Source organism: Chrysochloris asiatica, unplaced genomic scaffold, assembly GCF_000296735.1.
Source record: "Chrysochloris asiatica unplaced genomic scaffold, ChrAsi1.0 scaffold00155, whole genome shotgun sequence".
In the NCBI taxonomy this organism is placed as follows: Eukaryota; Metazoa; Chordata; class Mammalia; order Afrosoricida; family Chrysochloridae; genus Chrysochloris; species Chrysochloris asiatica.
The window spans coordinates 645476-668802 of NW_006408673.1; the positions used below are offsets into that span (position 1 = coordinate 645476).

At 38.5% G+C, this 23327-nt stretch overlaps 1 pseudogene; it reads left to right on the top strand.

Moving 5' to 3' along the window:
* The first annotated feature begins 802 nt into the window (after window positions 1-802).
* Window positions 803-1313, top strand: LOC102839615 (annotated as a pseudogene).
* The last annotated feature ends 22014 nt before the right edge of the window (window positions 1314-23327 follow it).

Here is a 23327-nt window from a genome sequence, read left to right on the forward strand (position 1 = left end):
GGACTCTCCAAAGGGCTCTGGTGTTCTGGGCTAGAGTAGTAAGCAGTTCAGTGTGGCTAAAGAAGAGGTACTGTGTATGGTCTGGGGAGGGAGGAAGAGAGTGGATTCAGAGAAGGTCGGTCTGTAAAGATAAGTGGGTGCTAGACTAAGAGGGTCAATCTCCTATTGCATTGCCAGGGACCCCATAAAAAGGAGTCCTCTGTCAAATCTGCCGATTTAAAATTCAATCAAACATTTAAGTGTAACTTCAAAAAATTACATATCCTTTGCAGTATACATTCAGGCTAACAGTATTTCCTTACAGACAAATGCCAAGAAATCATTGGAACCTATTGTTTGCTGAAAGTACAGTTATGGAAAATGGATGTGTGGTTGGGAATTTTTTATCTGTTTTTCACCATACAAAATTGTGGGAGTGAAAAGCTTTCCTGCATCAAGAAGTCATTGATATATGTTTTCTGTATGCTTTGTGTACATCACAAACAAACAAAAGTATATAGCAGTAAATACTGTTAACCAATGGTACATGGAGGGGATTCAATCACTGCAACGAAACAGAGTATGTATGATCGGTTGAGTGTAGAACTGATAATCTGCTCTGTAAACTATCACTCAATTCACAATAAAAGCTTTAAAAAAAAAAAGTCATTGAGCAATTATCATTAGATTTAAACATTTGTACTTGCAATAACTCCAAATACTTTGTTCTACATTCATTACTCTGGAATTTGAATGAAACAATATAATCATTGCCCACAAAGAATTTCAACTACATTTTTATTGTGATGAAAGTACCTCACTTATGTTGCAGCCGAACATCTTGCTCACAGGTACACCAGGGATTGGAAAAAACACACTAGGCAAAGAACTTGCATCAAGATCAGTACTGAAATACATTAATACGGGTGATTTACCTAATGCACAATTATATGATGGCTATGATGAAGAGTATGATTGTCCCGTTTTAGATGAAAATAGAGTTCGTTGATGAGTTAGAAAACCAAATGAAAGAAGGTGGCATGATTGTTGACTACCATTATCATGACTTCTTTCCCAAAAGCTGGTTTTATATCATTTTCATGCTGAGCACAGATAACAGTGCACTGTACAAAAGACTTGAAACAAGGGGTTATAATGAGAAGAAACTACAAGACAGTATTCAGTGTGAAATTTTTCAAGTTCATTATGGAGAAGCTATGGCCTCGTACAGTGAAGAAATAATACATCAGTTGGTTAACAATAACCCAGAAGATCTAGAGAATAATATAAACCAGATATTGAAATGGATTGAACAATGGATAAAAAAATCATAGCTTTTGTCTTTCAAGACTGGTCAGATGACAGTCACTGTTATTGATCTCTCTGCCCACATCATAGAAATTATTCAAGTATCAGTAAAAGTTTTCTATTAACATTGTGTTGCAGGGCAATTGTGTGGACACTATACAAGTTTTAGAAGTAGGTTTTATTTTTTCCCTCCATGAGAAAGTTAAACAATGTCAAATATAATGAATGTAGCATTGTTAAGGATTGAGAGTAAAAACTGTCATTATTTAATGCTTCAACTATTAAAAGATGAACAAATCTGAACAAGTGGGAGAATATCTTAAATTTACAAAAGAAGATGAAGATGATCTCTTAAAATAAAGCAGTTTAAGAGAAACAAACAAAAAGAAAGTACCTAATTTTTTTTTTTTTTTTGGTCTAAGCGACTGAACAATTGATATCTTAATCACCTTGTGTCTTAGTCAGCTAATGTTGCTGTAACACAAATACTACAAATGGATGGTTTTAGAGAACAGAAACATATTTTTTCACAGTTTAGAAGGCTAGGAGACTACATTCAAGGCATTAGCTCTAAAAGAAGGTTCTCTCTTTCTTTCTCTCTGTTGTCTCTGGAAGATCTCTTTCAGTTTCAGTTATTGTTGTTGTTATTAAGTGCTGTCGAGTTCATTCCAACTCATATAACAGCCCTGTATAAGGTTTCCAAGGAGCGGGTAGTGCGTTTGAGCTGCTGAGTTTGCAGTCCAGTGTTTATCCTACAGCACCACACCCTGATTTCTCTTGATTCCATGGCAATATCTACATGGCATGTATCTTCCCCTCCATCTGTGCTTCCTTCCCTGTGCATTTTTATATCTCAAAAGTGAATATGTTTTGAGAGGGGTTGCACAAGAATGCCCAACGTTGCAGATAGTACCCATTTGGCCTAGTCTTGATGGCTTGATAATCAGAACTCGACTGAGGGAACATAAAAAAAAAATGTTTTTTGATAAAGGAAATGAGGGTAAATTGATACAATTTGATAAACTTGACCTATATTGATGGAGGGAGTAACTCTAAATACCAACAGAGAGGGAAGGAAGGAGTCTTTACATCAAGTATCAACGCTATCTCCTCTGTACACAGGGTAGATAGGGATGGACAAGTTAGACATTGGCTACCTAAAATGAGAGAGAGATAAAGACACGAAGTGACTGGCTTAAAAATTTCCAAGAGGGAGTTTAGTTTCAGAGTGTGTGGGGGAATATAGATTTCCACTGAATAGTTTTCATTTTGTCTAGATAGGTCTGGTGAAAAGAGATGGGTTAAGATTCATATGATTCAATAATGAGTAATTGTTATCATGACTAATTGCCGCTCTCACAATTGTAAAGGTAGAAGTTTTGTAACAGAAACAGGGGAGTGGCTAATCTTACAGTCCAGAAACAAAGGACCCTAGCACCATCAAGGGAGAAGAGCACAAGTGGAATTCAAGATCTTATCCAGAGATGCAGCGACACCAGAGATGGAGGCAGAGATGGGGACATGGAGAGAGGGAGCATCTGAAGACTCCAGATTCATGGCAAATGAGGGATTACTAGATGGTGGCCAGGAGGCAGACTTGCAGAATGTGCCCTTTGTGGTGCAAATTATTGTATCTCCTCAGTGTTGTTGTTTTTTTTTAAAAAAAAAAAAAGCTAAAGTGAATAAAGAGAAACACTGTTAACTGATGGTTCAAGAGGGGATTATAATCATTGTAATGAAACAAGGTATATGATTTGTTGACTGTAAAACTGACGATCTGTCCTGTAAACTTTTACTCAATCCACAATAAAAACCCTTAAAAAAAAAAAAAAAGTATGTTTAAGATACATCCCACACATATGGCCTCATTAGAATAGCAAATAAAACCCTATTCCCAAATTTAATTACATCCACAGTCTTATGGATTGAATTGTATCCCCCAAAAACATGTGTTATAAATGCTAATCCCTGTAATGGTTATAATCACATTTGGGGATGAGTTTTGTATGTTATGGTAACACAACAATATTAGTGTAAAGTGTATCGTAAATTAGTCTCTTTTGACATATAAAAGAATAAACAAGCAAGCAAGTGAGCAGAGATGGAGGAAACTAGATGCCACGCCACATGAAGATCATTGTGGAGCTAAGGGACAGAAGCTAAAAAAATGACAAGACCTTACCCCAGAGCCTACAGACCCAGAGCCAGAGCCCCCATTTTGTACTTATAGCCTTCTAAACTGTGAAAAAATTAATTCCTGTTAAGTTAAAGTCACTCACGTGTGGTGTTCTGTTGTACCAGCATGGAATAACTAAAACACACAGATAAAGGAGTTAAGAGTCCCACACATATTTCAGGAGGCCCTAATTCCACCCTTAGCACCTTGTTGAACAACCAGCATTGTGCTCTCTGCAGGGGTGTGCCTCCACATGCCCTGTGAGCTTCTGAATAAACTATTCATCAGGAAAGGACCAAAAGGATTTCTGTTTTTTATAAACTCACACAGTTGCCTGAATCTAATATTTCCTACTTCAAAACACAACCAGCCCAAAACAGTCCAAATAAGCAGGTTTGCCTTATTTCCTCACATGTTCAATCCCAGCTTGCACCCCATCTATCATGATTTCCTGATTTTGCCCAGTCACTCAGAGTCCCGCTACAAGACCACCTAATTGCCCTAAAAATTGTTACTAAATTATTGATGGGTGTAGATGACTTAACAATTACTCTCCCTGTTTGCATTTAATCTGTGCTGTACCTAAGAAACAATCTTTTTTTTAACTAGGGTAAAATAGTATGTATTATTTTGTGTGCTTAAAATAATAGCATACTACTTACCATAAAGTATTGGAGGAGAATATTGAAATTGCCATGGGCTGCCTAAAGAACCAACAGATCCATTCTGGAAGAAGTGCAGCCAGAGTGCTCCTTGGAGGCCAAGATGGCCAAACTTCATCTCTCATACTTTGGACATGTTGTCAGGAGGAACCAGTTGCTGGAGAAGAAGATCATGTTTGGTAAGGCGGAGGGCCAGAGAAAAAGAGGAAGACCACCACCCCCAACAAGATGGGTTGGCTAAGTGGTAGCATCAATGGACTCAAGTGTGGCAAAAGTAGTGAGGTTGGCCACGGATCAGACAATGTTTCATTCTGCTGTGCATATGGTCGCTATGGGTCAGTACTGACTCCAGAAGGGATCTAACAACAAAACAATTTACCATAAAATCTTTTTTTGAAAAGTGTATGAGGTATGGAATACCTAAAATGGGGCTACAACAAGCCCAGTGAAGGAGGCTTCCTACAGAGCCTCTGCATTATATAAGACTATAGGTGGAATCCTGAACCCAATCAAGAATCTTCTGAGGTGGGAAATTTCCACTGGAAAGGACAAGCAGACTAGCCTGGAGCAGCTAGAAGACCAGAAGACACTTCTTGAAAGAAAGACCAACAGGAAAAATACAAAATAATAATGGCAGTCCAACTGACTGCTACAAGAACAAGCAATTTGTTCACCCAGCCCAGGAGACATCAAGGCAAGCGGTCAGGTCCCCTCAGGGCAAACCCCCTTCCAAGACTGAGATTTAATGGGAATATACACTCAGATACCTGCTCTGACTGGTGAACATGTTGGTCACTGATAAAGGGAAGTGAGGGAAAAACACCAATGAAGCTGAGCACTAAGTCCAACCACGTTCAATACATTCCTGTGAATCTGAGTGGAGACCTGGTTGGCCAGCAGTGTGGCAAGACCTGGGGACTCTTGGGCCCAGAGTCAGTGACATAGCCACATAGGACTAGAGTGGAGAGTGAAGCATACAGCTGATAAGAAGAGAGGGCATATGCACAAGAACACCCACACTTACAGATAACACCCACTTGACCAGGCTTCAATGGCTAGATGATCAGAGCTCAACTAGAAGAAAGAAGAGGAAAAAAGAGTAATCTGATACACTTTGCTGAACTTGATCTACACCTATGGATGCAGTAGCTCAAAAGAGGGAACAAATCTTTACAGCGAGGATCATTCCCACCCCCTCCATACACAGAGTAGACAGGGATGGGCAACTTGGACATTGGCTATCCAAACTGGGGGAGCTACAAAGACAAGAAGTGACTGGCTCACAAGCTTTCAAGAGGGACCCTAGATCCAGAGCGTGCAGTGGAAGGTAGAATTTCCACTGGGTAGTATACAATCTGTCTGGGTGGGACTGATGAAAGGAGATGTGGATAGCACTCATGTGGTAAAATAGTGAATAATTACTATCAGGACTGACTGTGAGGGTTGGAAGTGTAAAGGTAGACATTTTGTAGCAAAAGGAGAGGAGTGGTTGGCTTTGCAGTCCAGGAGTGGAGGTCATTGGGACCATCAAGGGAGAAGATCAGAGTGCAGGGCCCTATCCAGAGAAACAGTGACTCCAGAGATGAAGGCAGAGACGATGACATGGAGAGATGGGAGCAACTGGGAACTCTAGACCCAGAGAGGGAGAGGGCTGTGTGCTGACGACACCTTGCCAGGTATACCATTTGGTTGGTTGATGATGTATGGAGGGGATGGTAACCATGGCATTGTAACTATATCATAGGATGATTGTGAAGCTAATGTTCTCCTATGGAAACTATCACATAATTCACAATAAAACATATTTTTTAAATGTATGAGGCAGCTTCAATAACATTAGTGGACAAATGGAATGAAAAGTTAATGGAAATTTTTCCCATGAATTTTTTGAAGCCCCCTCATATGATTCACTGGTATTATTTATCTTCACAATGCTATGCAACCATCACCACTATTTTCTTCAAGAACTTTTCATCACCCCAAAGGAAACCCCATGCCCATGAAATAATGACTAATCATCCATCTTACCCCAGCTTTGACAACCTCTAACCTGCATTCTGTCCCTATGATTTTTTTTTTATTCTTGATATTTAATATAAATTGAAACTCAGTGGCTTTTTACTTTGTTAAGGAAGGATTTTAGCTTTCCAAACTAAGGGAAGGTGAAAATGGAAAGTAGATTATATTTTCTAATATAACCATTTTGAGTTATCCTTAAAACCACACGAGCTTCCTTCAGAACTATTTTGACAAGATTGGGGGAATTTATCTGTGATTGATATGCCCCAGTAATTCTGCTCTATGCTAGTCTCTTTTCCTTGAATGTTGGAGGCAATGTGAATCCAAGCAGGCACTTGTGGGATGGGGAAAATGAGGACACTTCAGCAGGCCTATACCCTCCATTAGGGACACCTTCATTCTCTTAAAATGATCAGGCATGACCACAGATCCATAGGTCATACAGCCTTGAGGGGCACAAAACTGCTTGTTCACAGATATTTCTTTGTTGTTGTTATTGTTAAGTGCCATTGAGCCAGTTCTGACTCATAACAACCTTGTATAGGGTTTCCAAAGCTGTAAATATTTGTGGGAGCAGATAGCCTCATCTTTCTCCCATAGAGATGCTGGTGGGCTTGAATCCCCGACTTTGTGGTTCACAGTACAGTGCGTATCCTGAAGAGCCACCACACTACCAGATACTTTGTTGTTGTTGTTAAGTGCTGTCGAGTCAGTTCTGACCCATAGTGACTCTGTATAGGATTTCTGAGAAGTAGCTGGTGAGCTTAAACTGCTGACTTATGTGGTTCAAACCAACTTTGTGGTTTTATGTGGTTCAATTCAGCGTATTAACTCATAGCACCACTCCAGGACTCCGCTCAGATATTTTATATACTGATAAAAATAAAAACAAGTATGTTTCTGGCAGCAAAGTAAATTATCTCTGGGTTTTCATATAAAAACAAAGACAATATTTGTCTTAGTGCTGCTATTACAGAAATAAAAGTGGATGGCTTTGTAATTAACAGAAAATTATTTTCTCAAAGTAAAGGATAGAAGTCTCAATTCAGGGTACCCGGTCTGGGAAAAGCCTTTTCTCTGTCAGTTCTGGAATAATGTTCTTGTCGCTTTGGAAATCTACATGTGTCTTGGTATCTATCTTATCCCATCTCTCATCTGCTGACTTGTTTATCTCTTTTATATCTCAAAAGAGATTGACTCAAAATACACCCTAATCTACTATCTTAATAACATAACAAAGACAATCCATTCCCAAATAGGATTATAACTCCAGGCATGTTGCTATTGTTTGTAGGGTTTCTGAATAGCTGCTGGTGGATTTGAACCACCGACTTTGCACTACAAGTCGACCTTGCAGTCCACCAATTATCCTGCAGTGCCACACTGGGACTCCAAACAGGTTAGGATTTACAGTGTATATTTTGTGGGGGGCACAATGGACTCCAAATCAATTCCAAAAATCATTTCCAGAAGAAATTTTCTTCTCAAATGTGAGCCAGAGACGCTGCATTCTTGTTCTTGTAGTGCAACTGGACTTATAAAAGGATCCCAGGTTTGTTTGGAGACTGGTTTCTGCAATGAGAGTGATTTGAAAGAATACAGAGCTTTTGGGGAATGCCCCACTTTAATAGCTAGTCCAGACTTCAAGTATACTGAAATTTTGTGGGAATTGAGCAGTTTGGCAGCATCTTGTCTAAGGGGACTGAGAATCGCCTGCCAGAAAGGCTCATTGGGAGCAAGAGCTGCTTTAAATGAGAAAGTCCTTGGAAGCCCCATTTGGACGGTTTCAGTCTGTGTCACAGTTCTTGGTAGCTGTCACAGACTCTCACAACTTTATTTGGTCTGATGAACGTCCCTAAACAAACGCTTTCCCCCTCGCCCCCCTCCTCTTCAGTTTCTTCCATTTAGCAATTTTTCTTGTTTAAAAAATTAATAACCAAACAGAAATACATTGCAAATCTTTCAGTGTTTTATTTCTACCGTTTCTATCTACTTGGTTACTGAAACCAACATCTACGTTCACTCTCCGAGAATTTCATGTTGTTTTCTGCTTCTATTTCAAAATACAGAGCCATTTCGTCTTTATAATTTTATTCCATCATGACTAGCTTAGATTTAATCATATACAAAAGCACTACAGCAGCTCGCTAAACAAAACCATGTGAGGATGAAAGGAAACTCACATGCAGGGGCTGGGCATAAAGGCCTTTGTATTGTTCTCTTTTTCTTTGCAGAAGTTTCTGGAGTTTGTAAATGTAAATATCAGACTGGTTAAAAATCCACAGTGATTCCTTTTTTTTTTTTCTTAAATGTTTTATTGTGAATTATGTGATAGTTTACATGGGAGAACATTGGTTTTACATTCATTCTGTCGTATATCGTCTTATTGCCAAGGTTACAATCCCCTCCATGCAATCCTTCCCCCATACCCCCCAGGTCTTCAGCACACAGTCGCTCTCCCTCTCTGAATCTAAAGTCTCCAGCTGCTCCATCGCTCCACGTGATTATTTTTTAAATAATTGTTGTTAAGTGCTGTCCAGTCCGCTCGGACTCAATGCGACCCTGTATAGAGTTTCCGAGAGGCCCTGGTGGATTTCAACTGCCAACCTTGCGGCTTAAACTGACTGTGCATTATCCTACTGCACCACACAAGAATTCCTTTTAGCATTTGCCTTTTTATGAGGTCCTTCCACCTGAAAGAATCTTATTTTCACTTCGTACAAAAGTCATGACTGTAAGACAATGTCACTCAGTTTTAATACATACACTTGAATTTATTCATACAAAGGAATGATGTCCTTCCTCAGAGTAGGTGTTCTGGAAGACAAGAAACATTCCAGAAATACTGTTATTTTCACAACGATTTGGAACGTCTGTTGGGATCTGCCTTTCTTACACTGGGGGGAAATTACTTTCAATGTACCCTTTTCAATGCACCCTATGGTAAGAAAAAAAATTTTTTTTTTCCTTTTTCTAATCAGAATAAGCTCCATTTTTTGAATCAACCAGGTCTTTCAGATTAATAAAACAGATGATGACTGACTGAACAGAACTGTTTTAGCCTAAATAAAAGGTCCTGTACAGGATAAGCACTGAACTACTAACAGAAAGGTCGGCCGTTCAAACCCACCAGCTGCTACTCAGAAACGATATACAGAGTTATTAGGAGTTGGAAGCGACTGGCCAGAATTTAACAATAACAACAAAACTGACTCTTTCCTTGATACAATTCTTTAACTAATCCCAAAGGTAATCCCAAAAGAAGTTCCTCAAATGTTTAGAACAATAAGTATAGTTGGAAGAAATGTCTAGCTATCCAAAGCAACTTCTCTGAAAGGGGTTACATTCATTTGCATATATGGATTAAAATTATAATAGACTGGTCTCACTTGTTGATTCACAAACACTCCATATTATGGGTAGCAAGATAAAAAGTGTTAGCAATCTTTCATCTTGCTATGGGATGAAAATTTAGCTGTCAATTTAGTTTTTGGTGTGAATAGAAGTGCAAAACCTGGAAAATCTTTAATGATTTCTTCCAAAACATACTAAAAACATTCACATGATATACAATCTGGGAGTCAATGTACATATTTTGTACAGCAGAGTAATTTATGTCAAGCACACATATAAATATGGATAAAGTTTCAAAATGTTAACTCTACCCACCCAAGTAAAGGATCTTATTTCACTTGGATCCACAATCAATGCTCCTGAAAGCAACAGTTAAATCAAATCTGCTGCAAAGTTCTCAAAAAGCAAAGATGTTACTTTGAAATTTAAGGTGTGCCTGACCCAAACTAGGGTACTTTCAATCTTCATACCAATACAAAACTGGACAATGAATAAAGATTATGGAAGAAGAACTGATGGCTTTAAATTAGGGTGAAAATATTAAATTTGCCATGGACTGGCAGAAGAACTAACAAATCTGTGCCAGAAGTACAACCAGAACATTCCTTAGAACGGAGAATGACAAGAATTTGTCTCATGTTCTTTGGGCATGTCAGGAGGGACTAGTCTCTAGAGAAAGATACTTTTTGGCTGGAGGGTCATCAAAAAAGAGGAAGATCCTCAATGAAATGCATTGGTACAGTGGCTACAACAGTGGACTCAAACATAGGAACAATTGTGAGGATGTTACAAGACTTGTTTCATTCTCTTGTACATAGGGTCACTATGAGTTGTAATCCACTCAACAGCATCTAACAACACTACTCACCCACCAAGATTTATACTTTTGATTTAAAAGTCTTGCATCCAATGCTAATTGCATTAAGCTTGCCTATGACTGAGTTGAAGGAAGCATGGTGGTGCAGTGGTTAAAGCACTAAACCATTAACCAAAAGGATACAACAGCAGCTCCAATGGAGAAAGATTGCCAGTCATCTGCTATACAAATTACAGCCTTGGGACAGTTCTACTCTATCATGTAGTATTCCTCTGTGCTGCAATGGACTCCAAGGCAGTAGGATGACTGATATGCAAAAAGGGCATTTATTAAAATGTTGCTGTTATTTAAGAGCCACTTAGTCAGTTCTGACTCATAATGACCCTGTATAGGGTTTCCAATGAGAGGTTGGTAGGTTTGAACCATTGACCTTTCAATTAGCAGTCCAGTGCTTGTCCTACAGCACCACACCAGGACTCCATTAAAATGTTTTGGTCATCATTGTTGTTAAGTGCCATCAAGTTGGTTCCAATGCATAGCGACCCTGTATAGGGTTTCCAAGGAGTGTCTGATGAACTTAAACCACTAACCTTGTGGTTAGTAGTCCAGTACTTTTCCTACAGTGCCACACCAGGATGCCATTAAAATGTTGACATGTTAACATTAAAATGTCAGTTACTGTAAAAATTAGAAACACTTGTTTTTATTATTATACCCACAAACTCATTAAAACTAACTGCCATTGAGTTGGTATCCATTTCTGAAGCTATAAGTCTCCATGGCAGTTCTAGGTCTCAGTTTGGGTTCCCCCAAAGCAAAGTCTAAGCAAGATCTTGGGAACATTTTGTTTTGTGTGTCCCTATGGATGAGATAAGCACTGGACCACTAACAGCAAAGTAAGCAGTTCAAACCCACCAACTATTTCTAGGGAGAAGCTTACAGCTCCTGTATAAAAGGCATCCTTATAAACCCTGTACAGTTTTACTATGAGTTGAAATCAACTCAGTGGCAGTAGATTTTGGTTTATGGTGAATGAGGAAAGGCAGAAAGAAATTATATTACAATTGAGTGCCTACTGTACACCAAGAACTGAATATGTTACTAATTTGACCTCACAACATTTCTGTAATAAATATTTTTATCTTCATTTATAAAGATAAAAATTAAAGATAAAGAAGCCGAGAGGTAAGACATTTAAGCAACACACCATGAGCAGACCGGAAAAGAGCATTCATAATTAGCTGACCGAGAATGGAGAAAAAGCAAAGGGCCACGCCCACATATCTGTAAAGAAAATGAAGGTTATCTTCCCATAAAGAACTTTTTTTTCCTTCAAAAATTGCTGCTATCCTTCCCCATAATTAATTGTTTTTTGTTTTGTTTTTTGCTATCCATCTCAGTAATTTTCTTCCCATACTGTTCCACAAAATGAAATATTACAATTATCTTCCAATCTAGGAAAATGAATGTTTATTGAATTTTTATTCTGTTGTTTATATAAAGATCCTTTGGAAACCAGTTAAGTGCTTAAATCCAGTTTGGGTGGGACATATAAAAAGAAAGCAAGCTAACTAAAGAAGTGTTGGTGTAAACAAAATACATTAAAAAATCTTGGTCCTTAGTTAAAAGATAACTGAAACCTATGTATCTTGCTAAGAGGGTAAGATGTATGTTAAATACTTAAATTAAGAAAACAGTAATGTAGAGGTCTTTCAAATAAAGCACAGAAGGAAACTGAGAATTAATGTCAGGGCATTTTGTTTGACCTTAGAGACATATTTTACTGGTGACTTTCTTGTTTTTAAAATGTTTCTATTTTTTTTTTTTTTTAAACTTGTTAATGACCTCAATTTGCAAGCAAATCTCACAACTCCTTTTCATCAGCCTAGTAAGTTTATCCATTTTCAGCTTTTATTTTCATGTTCAGCTCCTGATGACTGACCATTTGAAAGGGGGAAGAGGGTAACTAGACTTTGGTACTAAATAATGAATATTTTTCATCATCTTGATGGACAGCAATTCATTTTCAAGATAAATCTAAGGTGCATCATTTTACAATGCACACATTTTCTCTGTGAGGATTTCATTTTCATTGCCTTCTAACTTCAGCTTTGCCCAAACGAACACCACCCAAATTCAAAGAAGGGTTAAACTCTAAGTGATGTTTTGAAAGGGACATGACCAAGTAATGGGGTTTTATCTAAGAGTTAAGATTTGTGAGTATATTATCAGAGGATTTCTCAAAATTACTTGGATAATTCTGGCTTTTCTTGTTTTCGGTGAGTCTGGGACCAGAAGAACTTGTGTGTATTGTTTATCTTGTGTTGACATCTTCAGAAGCAGAGTTTAGCACCGAATTGTCTTAGACTTCAAAAGGTAAAATTCAGGGTACAAAGAAAGAAGGCACTGAGCCCTTCTGGCCACACATTTCCCTCTAGTACTTGTACTCAACTCCCCAGGGGTGAAAGAGGGCAAACACTGGTCCCTTGAAACTTTAGGTAACATTTCCCACAACCTCTGATTTATAAATATTGACATTTGTGACAAATAAGAGCAGGAATGCTTTACCAAAAGCAACAACAAAAAAGTCATTTTCAAATTGAAATGTTTATATAATTTTTAAAGCCTGATTACTATCTAAGTTACCACTACGGTTTTTAACTAAAATGTACTTTTCCTTAGGATTTTTTTAAGTCTGGTTCATAAACAACTAGAGAAAATAAGAAACAAACTTTCAATAAAAACTTTTTAATCCCACCCTTTTTTAAAAAAATAAAACTAATAGGATTGAGTTGAATAGAATTTGTTTCTAAAAGAAACCATATTAACTTTCACAAAGAAACTCTTTTTGCTGAATACCAGTTTTCAAATCATAGCGAAATTGGAATTCTTTATCTTCAGCAAGATCGTTTCTTTTTGTCTTCACCACTTTTTACCTCACAAATAATGTGGTCACTAAGACATTTGCGAATTCCTCCCACAGGCTCCAACCATTTGTTTCCATTGTGGAACTACAGCGCAACCTGGTGGTTTATGGGTGTGAATAGCCCAAGTCACAAAACCAAAATAAGGGGATGCCTTCTGTTTAGGCATTTAGAGAAAAACTGTTTTAGAAAAGAGGACAGTAAGATGGCACTTTTAACATAATAATTACAAATAGACATTTTAACAGTTTCTGAATATTCTTAAGAATACTTTAGTAAAGTTACTGATAAATCATTTATATCAACTTGCTGTTAGGTGCTAACAAGTCTGACTCATAGCGATCCTTTATAGGGTTTCTAAACAGTAGCTGATGGGTTTGTACCACTGACCCTATGGTTAGCAGTCCAGTGCTTATCCTACAGTGTGACACCAGTGCTCCTTATATCAACTTGTTGTTGTTGTTAAATGCCATTGAGTCAGTTCTGACGCATAATGATCCTGTATGTGGTTTCCAAGGAGTGACTATTGGGTTTGAACCACTGACATGTGATTCAAACTGACCTTGCAATCAAATGATTTTTCTATAGTGCCACACCAGGACTCCTATATCAACTTATTAACTACCAATTTTAACATTCGTGTATTTTTTACAAAGGAGTCCTGGTGTTGCAGTAGTTAAGCCTTCCGTGATTAAGATATGGCAGCCTTTTCATAAAACATTTAATCTTGGAAACCGTTGTAATGCAGTTCTACTCTATCTTATAGTGTAACTATGAATTGTAATTGACTATACAGCTATGGGTTGAGATCGCCTCGACGGCGTTTAACAACAACATACAACAATGGGTTTGACTTTGTTGTTGTTGTTCTGACTCATAGGGATCCTTTATAAGGTTTCTGAGCTTTAAATCTTTACTGGAGCCAAAAGTCTCATCTTTTCCCAGAGGAACAACTGATGCACTCAAACCATGGACCTTGTGGTTCAACATCCTTAAGTTTGTTAGGTTTTTAAAATTTTGTTTTTATACTTTTACAATAACTCTCTATTTTATATTTGTCATTATCTAAACAATGTTTCAAAAGCATGTAAGAGGCAACAATAAATTTTTTAAGTGATATAGGAACATAAACTAAGCAAGTTTATCAGTCCAGAGAGAATTTGATTTTCCTTTGGCCATAAAAACAGCTGTTGTGGTTCTGTGCCTGTGAGTCAGTTCCAACTCATAGCAACCCTACAGAGGGTTTCTGAGTCTATAAAGCTTCATGGAAGCAGAAAACCTCATTTTCCTCCTGAGAAGTAGCTGGTAGGTTTGAACAGCCAACCCAGTGGTTGGTGGCCCAGTGCATCCCTACAGAGCCACCAGCGCTCCATAACAACAACAAAAAGGTATGTTTGTCATAAGACCTTTTCCTGGTCTCCAACTGTTAGCTAAAAAGAGCTTTCCTAAGTTCAGTTTTATTTTTAAGGGAGTAACTTGGTTTTTTTGGTATTTTTTTCACCTAAAAGAAGAAGCAATTTTAGATGCTTTTCTTTCACAACTAGTATCATTAATGCAAAACTTTATGGACAAAATAGGGATACAAACTCATTATAATCCTTTGTGTATTTATACACTTACTTCTACTCTCTTCCTAAATCGTTTAGCAACCTTATCAAATTAAAGATCAGTATATGCCTTTGAATTGTGGTGTTGGAGGAGAATACTAAAAGTGCCATGGACTGCCAAAAGAACCAATAGATCTGTTTTGGAAGAAGGGCAGCCAGAGTGCTCCTTGGAGGCCAAGATGGCTAAACGTCATCTCCCATACTTTGAACATATTGTCAAGAGGGAACAGTCGCTGGAGGAGGTCATGCTGGGTAAGATGGAGGGTCAGAGATAAAGAGGAAGACCCCCAACGAGATGGATCGGCCAGGTGGCATCATTGATGGCGTCAAGTGTGGCAGCAGTAGTGAGGTTGGCCCAGGATCGGACATTGTTTCGTTCTGCTGTGCATGGGGTCACTATGAGTCAGTTCCAACTCGATGGCACCTGACAACAACAACAACATTTCCATGTGCTGAGCAAATAATTCAAGAAGCTGGATGATATGAAGAAGAACATGGCATCAAGATTATAGGAAGACTCATTAACAACCTGCGATCTGCAAATGATACAACCTTCCTTGCTGAAAGCAAAGGGGACCTAAAATAATTACTGATGAAAATCAAAAGCCTTCGGTTTTTACCTCAATGTAAAGAAAACAAGAAGCCTTACCACTGGACCAATAAATAACATCAAGATAAATGGAGAAAAGACTGAAGTTATCAAAGATTTCATTTTGCTTAGATCTGCCATTAACACTCATGGAAGTAGTAGTGAAGAAATCAACCATTGCATTTGGCAAATCTACTGCACAAGACCTCTATAAAGTGTTCAAGAGCAAAGATGTCAGTTTGAGACTGATTCTGAATTTGATTCTCTTTCCCACTTGTAAAGTCAGAGGACGTCAAACACAGCATCCACTTTGCTTTTGCAAGTGTTAAAAAGTAATGATATCATGTTGAAGAACTAAAGTGAGCCTGACTCAAATCATGGTATTTTCAATCACCTCATATGCATGGGAAAGCTTAGTAATTAGTAAGGAAAACTGAAAAAGAATCAACACCTTCAAATTATGATATTGGCAAAGAATACTGCATGTGCCAGGGACTGGCAGAAGCAAGCAGTTTGCTGTGGGATGAATTGAGGTAGGAGAAGTCTGTACCCAGCTGAGAAAATTCCTTTCTAGGACTAAACGTTAAAGGGAGCCAGCAAGCACACAGCCTAATGTGCTCATTGCTGACCACCTGGGTCTACTTGATGAGTGGAAGTGGGGGAGATTGTAGTAATGAAAAGGCAGGTTGAAAGAGAAGAAGAAGGACTGGCTGGTCTGATGTTTAAAGACTTGTGTAGGCTCCTGAGTTTATAGGCACTAACATAGCCCATGGGGACTAAGGCAGAGAGAAGAGAGACAGACAGAGAGAAAGGGCACCAGCTGGTTTAAAATGCAAGGTGGTGTGTGTGGTCTCCCAAGCTTGGGGTTGGTACCAATTTGAGCTAGCTAGGATTGTTGTTGTTGTTGTTAGGTGCCATCAAATCGGTACCAACTCATAGTGAACCTATATACAACAGAATGAAACACTGTCTGGTCCTGGGCCAACCTCACATTGTTGCCACACTTGAGACCATTGATGCTGCCACTTTGCCAATCCATCTCTCTGGGGGTCTTCCTCTTTTTCTTTGACCCTCCACCTTACCAAACATGATATCCTTCTCCAGAGACTGATCCCTCTTGACAATATGTCTGAAGTATGAGAGACGAAGTTTGGCCAAACAAGCCTCCAAGGAGCACCCTGGCTGCACTTCTTCCAATACAGATCTGTTGGTTATTTGGGCAGCCCATGGCACTTTCAATATTCTCCTCCAACACCAGAACTCAAAAGCATCAATTCTTCTATGGTCTTCCTTATTCACTGTCCAGCTTTCACATGCATATGAAGTTATTGAAAATACCATGGCTTGGGTCAGGCGCACCTTAGTCCTCAAGCTGACATCTTTGCTCTTCAACACTTTAAAAAGGTCTTGTGTAGCAGATTTGCCTAACGCAATAAGTCATTTGATTTCTTGACTGCTGCTTCCATGATTGTTGATAGTTGATCCAAGAAAAATGAAGTCCTTGACTACTTCAATCTTTTCTCCTTTGATAAGAATGTTGTTTATTGGTCCAGTGGTGAGAATTTTTGTTTTTTTGGCATTGAGATGCAATCCATACCAAAGGCTGTGCTCTTTGATCTTCATCAGTAAATATTTTAAGTCCTCTTCACTTTCAGTAAACAAGGTTGTATTATCTGCATATCACAGGTTATTAATGAGTCTTCCTCCAATCCTGATGCCACATTTTTCTTCATAAAACCCAGTTTCTCAGAATATTTGCCCAACATACAGGTTGACTAAGTATGGTGAAGGAATACAACCCTGTCACACACCTTTCTTAATTTTAAACCATTCAGTGTTCCCATGTTCTGTTCGAACAACTGCCTCTTGGTCCATGTACAGATTCCTTATGAGCCCAATTAAGTGTTCTGGAATACTCATACTTACCAGTGTTGTCCATGTCTTAGCTAGGATGGCTAGGATTAAATTGACCAGAACCCAACCAAATGACAAGAGAGATTATTGATTCTGGTGTAAAATGGTCCAATTTTGATATCTTGCTCTGGACTAGGCTTTGTTGTGAATGCAGATGCTGAAAGTTCCAACCAGAATGGAAGCATCTTCACATCAAGGAACATGCTTTTTTCCTGAGAGTATTGGGTTGATAGGAATTGAATATCTAAAATGAGGGAAGATATCTAAAATGAGCATGAAGTGGCTGACTTACAAGCTCTCATGATAGGCTTACAGCTAAAATGGTATGAGGTAAATTAATGCATCTTGATTTTAAAAGGACAATGGCTAGAAGAGCCAGGGACTGGCTTGTGGTTTAGGGAATTGTTTAGTTTCTCTTCTAGCTATAGTCTGTAACTTCCACTAAACAACATTGTTGTCCTGCTGGGTGTGAGTAAAAGAAGATGGACACAGATACTGATAGGACAACATGAATCAGTTGTAGATGTTAACTAAGTAAATTATCAATGTAAAAACTTGAAACTTTAATATGAGTAGAAAAGGAGCCATCTCAAAAGTGGGGATGGGGGAATCTCACTACCATCAAAGAAGAAACAGTAGTGGAACATGACCTTTGAACTCAGAGATCCCTGCACATTGAAACTTCTCGCCCCAGGGACAGAAAGTTATGACATTAGAGGAGTGGCAGGGAAGCAGCAAAAGAACAAGAGTCAGAACATAAGAGAGAGCAGTGTGCTTCCCAGTCCATAAAACAATTAAAGCTGAATGACTTTGGGCAGGAGGCTTGCTTGCAGAGTGGGTTGCCTACTACTGCTACTGACTTGTGGGAGCTAGGTTTGCTGAATCATGGAGTTAGAGCTGAGTGCCTTCAGGCTGAGACTCATGGTGGAATAGTGTGTCCTGTGGACATTTATCAGCAGCCCTAAAAGAGTTTTGTAAAATTAGCCAGGCAGAAATGCTTGTGGACATGGCAGAAGGGGAACTGTCCTGGCTGGAAGAACTTTGCCCTGAGTATTTCTGATCCTGAATTGTAACCTGTCAACCTCCCTAATAAACACCATAACTGTGAGTATGGTGTCTGAGTTGTGTGTGATCATTGCAATGAATTAGTTAAACCCAGTTGAATAGAGAGTGCTGTGGTGAGAGATGGTTGGTGCCTGTTTTTTGTTTGTTTTCAGTTGACGGTCAAGCTAAACCCAATGTTTTATTCAGAGTACTCAGGCAGTAGGACTGGATAAGAGGTTCAAGGAAATCAAGACAGAGGTTAGTCCTCTATCAAAGTAGCACAATTCAAATGTGAACTCTTCACTCTTGCATCATCCTTCAAGGGCTTTGTTAAGTGTCTCTCATCTGCTGAGCATTGTTAATAAGCCTTTTCTAAATCAAATCAAAGACAATCTGGTCACTCTCATAAAGACACACACAAAAAAATGTAAATAATAAGTCTTTGTAGGAATTAATACCCATATAATACTTGTTGGGGACTTTGATTACACAATATAGACTTGAAGAAATGCAACAAGGCAGCATGATTCATGCAGGACCCCAGACTGATAACTTGGGATGGGTACAGGGGTACACACTTCCAGGAGAAGCACGTGGATCTCCCAGCACCTTGCATCTTTATAGAGGAGCTGAAGTGGATAGGGTTCATTCAGTTTAAGAGATTCAGTCTAGCTTGTGAAGGAAACATCCTTTTTTCAAATACCCTTCCTTGCTCAGTCGGCCACTCATCTGTCAGTTTGTGTACTGTGATGGCTTCCATGTTGCTGTGATACCATTAACTATGGCACCAGTATTTTAAATACCAGCAGGGCCATCCATGGTGGACAGGTTTCAGCAGAGCTTCCAGACTAAGACAGACTAAGAAGAGGAGAAGTGAACTACTTTTGAATGAAATCCTTATGAATAGCAGTGGAATATTGTCAGATATAGTACTAGAAGATGAAAACATTATGAAAATCAGCAAAACATTGTCAGATATAGTGCCAGAATGAGCTCTAAAGTTTTTGAAGGCACACAAAACCTGGCTAGAACAAAGCTGTCTCCTAAAGTAGAATTGGCTATAGTGATGAAAACGGAGTAAAACATTCATGACATTCATTTGCTGATGGGGCACAACTCAATAAGGGAAGACAACCGCAAAGATACATTAATAATCAAAACATGGAATGTATGAAGTATGAATCTAGGAAAATTGAAAATTATCAAACGTGCAATGGAATGCATAAAAATCAATATTCTAGACATTAGTGAGCTGAAATGGATAGGCATTGGCCATTTTGAATCTGACAATCATACAGTTTACTGTACCAGAAATAACAAATTGAAGAGGAATGGCATTGCATTCACTGTCAAAAAAAAGAACAAACACATTTCAAGATCTCTCTTGAAGTGCAGGGCAGTAACAGGATAGCATCCATACACCTACTAGCAGGACCACTTAATACTTATTATTCAAATCTACACACCAGGCACTAAAGCCAGTGATGATGAAATTGAAGAATTCTACCATTTCCTTCAGTCTGAAATTGATCACACATGCATTCAAGGTGCATTGATAACTACTGGTGGCTGGAATGTGATGATTAAAAACAAAGAGGAAAGATCAATAGTTGAAAAATATGGCCTTTGTGATATGATGCTGAAATTTGCATGATAGAAATTTCACTGTAAATACATTTTTGGAACAGCATAAAAGGCTACTGTATATATGGACCTCACCAAATGCAATATACAGAAATGTAATTGACCACGTCTGTGGGAAAAGACGATGGAACAGTTCAATATCATCAGTCAAAACAATGCCAGGGCAAATTGTGGAACAGAGTATCAATTGCTCCTATGCAAGTTCAGGCTAACGTTGAAGAAAATTAAAATAAGTACACAAAAGTCAGAATATGACCTTGAATATATTCCATCTGAATTTAGAGACCATCTCAAGGACAGATGTGATGCATTAGACATTAATGACCAAAGACCAAAAGAGTTGTGGGATGGCATTAAGAACATACAGTAAGAAAGTAAAATGATATTAAAAGGACAGAAAAGAGAGAAAAGATCATAATAGATGTCAGATGAGAATGAAACTTGCTCTTGAGCAGAACAGCTAAAATGAGGAGGACAGAGAGCTGAACATAAATTTTCAATGAGCCACTTGAAAAGACAAACTATATATAACATGTTATAATAATGTCTCTGTACAGGGTCGCTATGGGTCGGAACTGACTCGACGGCACTTAACAACAACAACAATAATAATGTATAAAACACCTGGAGTCAGAACACCAAAAGGGAAGAATACTCAAAGCATTTCTTTAGCTGAAAGAATTGAAGAAATAATTCAAGCCTCAACTTGCAATATTGAAAGATTCTATGGGCAAAATATTAAATGATACAGAAAGATGGAATGATAGGTGGAATACACAGAGTCACTGTATCAAAGGAATGATAGGTGGAATATACAGAATCACTGTATCAAAAAGAAATGGATGATGTTTAACCATTTCAAGAGGTAATATCTGATCAAGAACCAATGGTATTGAAGGAAGAAGTCCTTCAATGCACAGAAGGCATTAGCAAAAAGTAAGACTCCAGGGACTGATGGAATACAAATTGAAATATTTCAACAAACTGATGTAACTCTGGATGTTCTCATTCATCTATGCCAAGAAATTTGAAAGTCAATTACCTGGCCAATCAATTGGAAGAGATCCATATTTGTGCCTATCCCAAAGAGAGGTAACCCAATGGAAGGTAGAAATCAACAAAAAATGTCATTAATATCATGTGCAAGTAAGATTTTGCTGAAGATAATTTAAAAATAGTTGCAACTGTACATTCACAGAGAAATTCCAGAAATTCAAGCCAGATTCAGAAGAGGACATGGAACTAGGCGTATTATTACTGATATTAGATGGATTTTGCGTAAAAGCAAAGAACACCAGAAAGATGTTTTCTTGTGCTTTACTGATTATGCAAAGGCTTTTAACTGTATAGATCATGACAAACTATTCATAGCATTGCAAAAAATGGGCCTTCCAAAACACTTAATTGTGCTCATGAGGAACTTGTGCATGGATCAATTAGAACAGAACAAGGAGATACTACATGGTCTAAAATCAGGAAAGCTCTGTGCCTCCATTGTATACTTTCACCATTTCATTTTGTTGTGTATAGTGTTGCTATGAGTCGGTATCAACTCAATGACGCCTAATAGCAACATTCAGTCTCTATGCTGAGCAAAGCTGGATTATATGCAAAAGAACATGGCATCAGAACTAGAGAAGACTCATTAACAACCTGTGATATGCAAATGATACAATCCTACTTGCTGAAAGTGAAGAGGACTTGAAATACTGATGAAGGTCAAAGTCTTCAGCCTTCAATATGGATTATATTTCAATGTAAACAAAATAAAAATCCTCACAACTGGACCAATAAATAGCATCATGATAAACAGAGAAAAGATAGATATTTTCAAAGACTTCATTTTGCTTGGATCCACAATCAACACTCATAGAAGCAACAATCAATAAATCAAATGATGCATTGCAGTCGGCAAATTACTACACAAATCCTCTGTAAAGTGTTTAAGAGTGAAGTTGTGAGTTTAAGGATGAAGATGCGCTTGACTCAAGTCATGCTATTTTCAATCTCCTCATATGCATACAAAAGTTGGACAATGAATAAAGAAAGCCATAGAAAATTTATGCATTTTAATTATTGTATGGGAGAAGTACAATGGACTCTCAGAAGAACAAACAGATCTGTATTCAAATAAGTATATCTAGAATGCTCCTTAGAAGCCAGAATGAAGAGACTTAGTCTCTCATACTTCAGACATATTATCTGAAGGGACCAAGTCCCTGGATAAGGGCATCATGCTTTGTAAATTGTAGGGTTAGCAAAAAAGAAGAACACCCCCAACAAGATGGATTGGCAGCAGCAAAAGACTCAAGTGTGTCCTCACAACACTGTGAGGATGGCACAGCACCAGGCAATGTTTTCTATAAGGTCAATAAGAGTCAGAACTGACTGATGGCACCTAACAACAGCAGCTCAGCCAACTTGTTGCTAGACTACATGAGGGAGACCCCTGTGGTAATCAAGAGGAGAAACTAGTTTAAATTAAGCCTTCCCCAAACTGTGGGAGTGCAAATTAAGGTGGTATGGGAAAGTAGATCCATAGGCAGGATTTGAATAAATGGAAATAAAGGGGTTGGGCATCCTAAATAAAGACATGGCATAGGCAAAGGTGCAACAATTGTTAGGATGCTGCAAGACTAGGCAGGGTTTCATTCTATTTTGCATAGGGTTGCTGTGAGTCAGAACCAACTCAATGACATCTAACAACAACAAAAACAGTAGTTTCTTATGATATCCCAAGTGTTTAGTGCCAGTCACATAGTTGTTGTTAAGTGCAGTCGAGTCTGTTCTGACTCATAGCAACCCTATAAATATAGGATTTCATGGTAGGATGAAAGACATTCAGGAAATTAGCATATGTAGGCTTCTAAACCTTGGTTCCTAAAACAAGTACCAGTGTCTTAGAGGCTATTTAGAGCCATAAGACAGGAATTCCAGATTTGTCAGCAGCAGAGGCAGAGTCAGGTAGGACAGTCTCCGTGGGAGAAGGGCTGAAAAACCAGAGAAGCTGTTTAATGGAACAGCACCAGAGTTCTGGATCTAGCTAGCATAAGGTGCAGGGCATCAGTTTCCTGCACACGCCGGTTGAAAAAATCACCGAATAAAGGAAAATATTGTGATTTAAGACTCAGTTGAGACATGGAGCTCCCTCTGTGGCCACCTGCCCAGGCAGAGTTCAGAGGGCAAGGCCACAGCCAGACCAGCACAGTGACACATGCAAAATGAGGTGTGAGGGGATTCTACACATTTTTACTCCTCTTCCCTGACATGCCTTTTTTGCCCAACCTGTA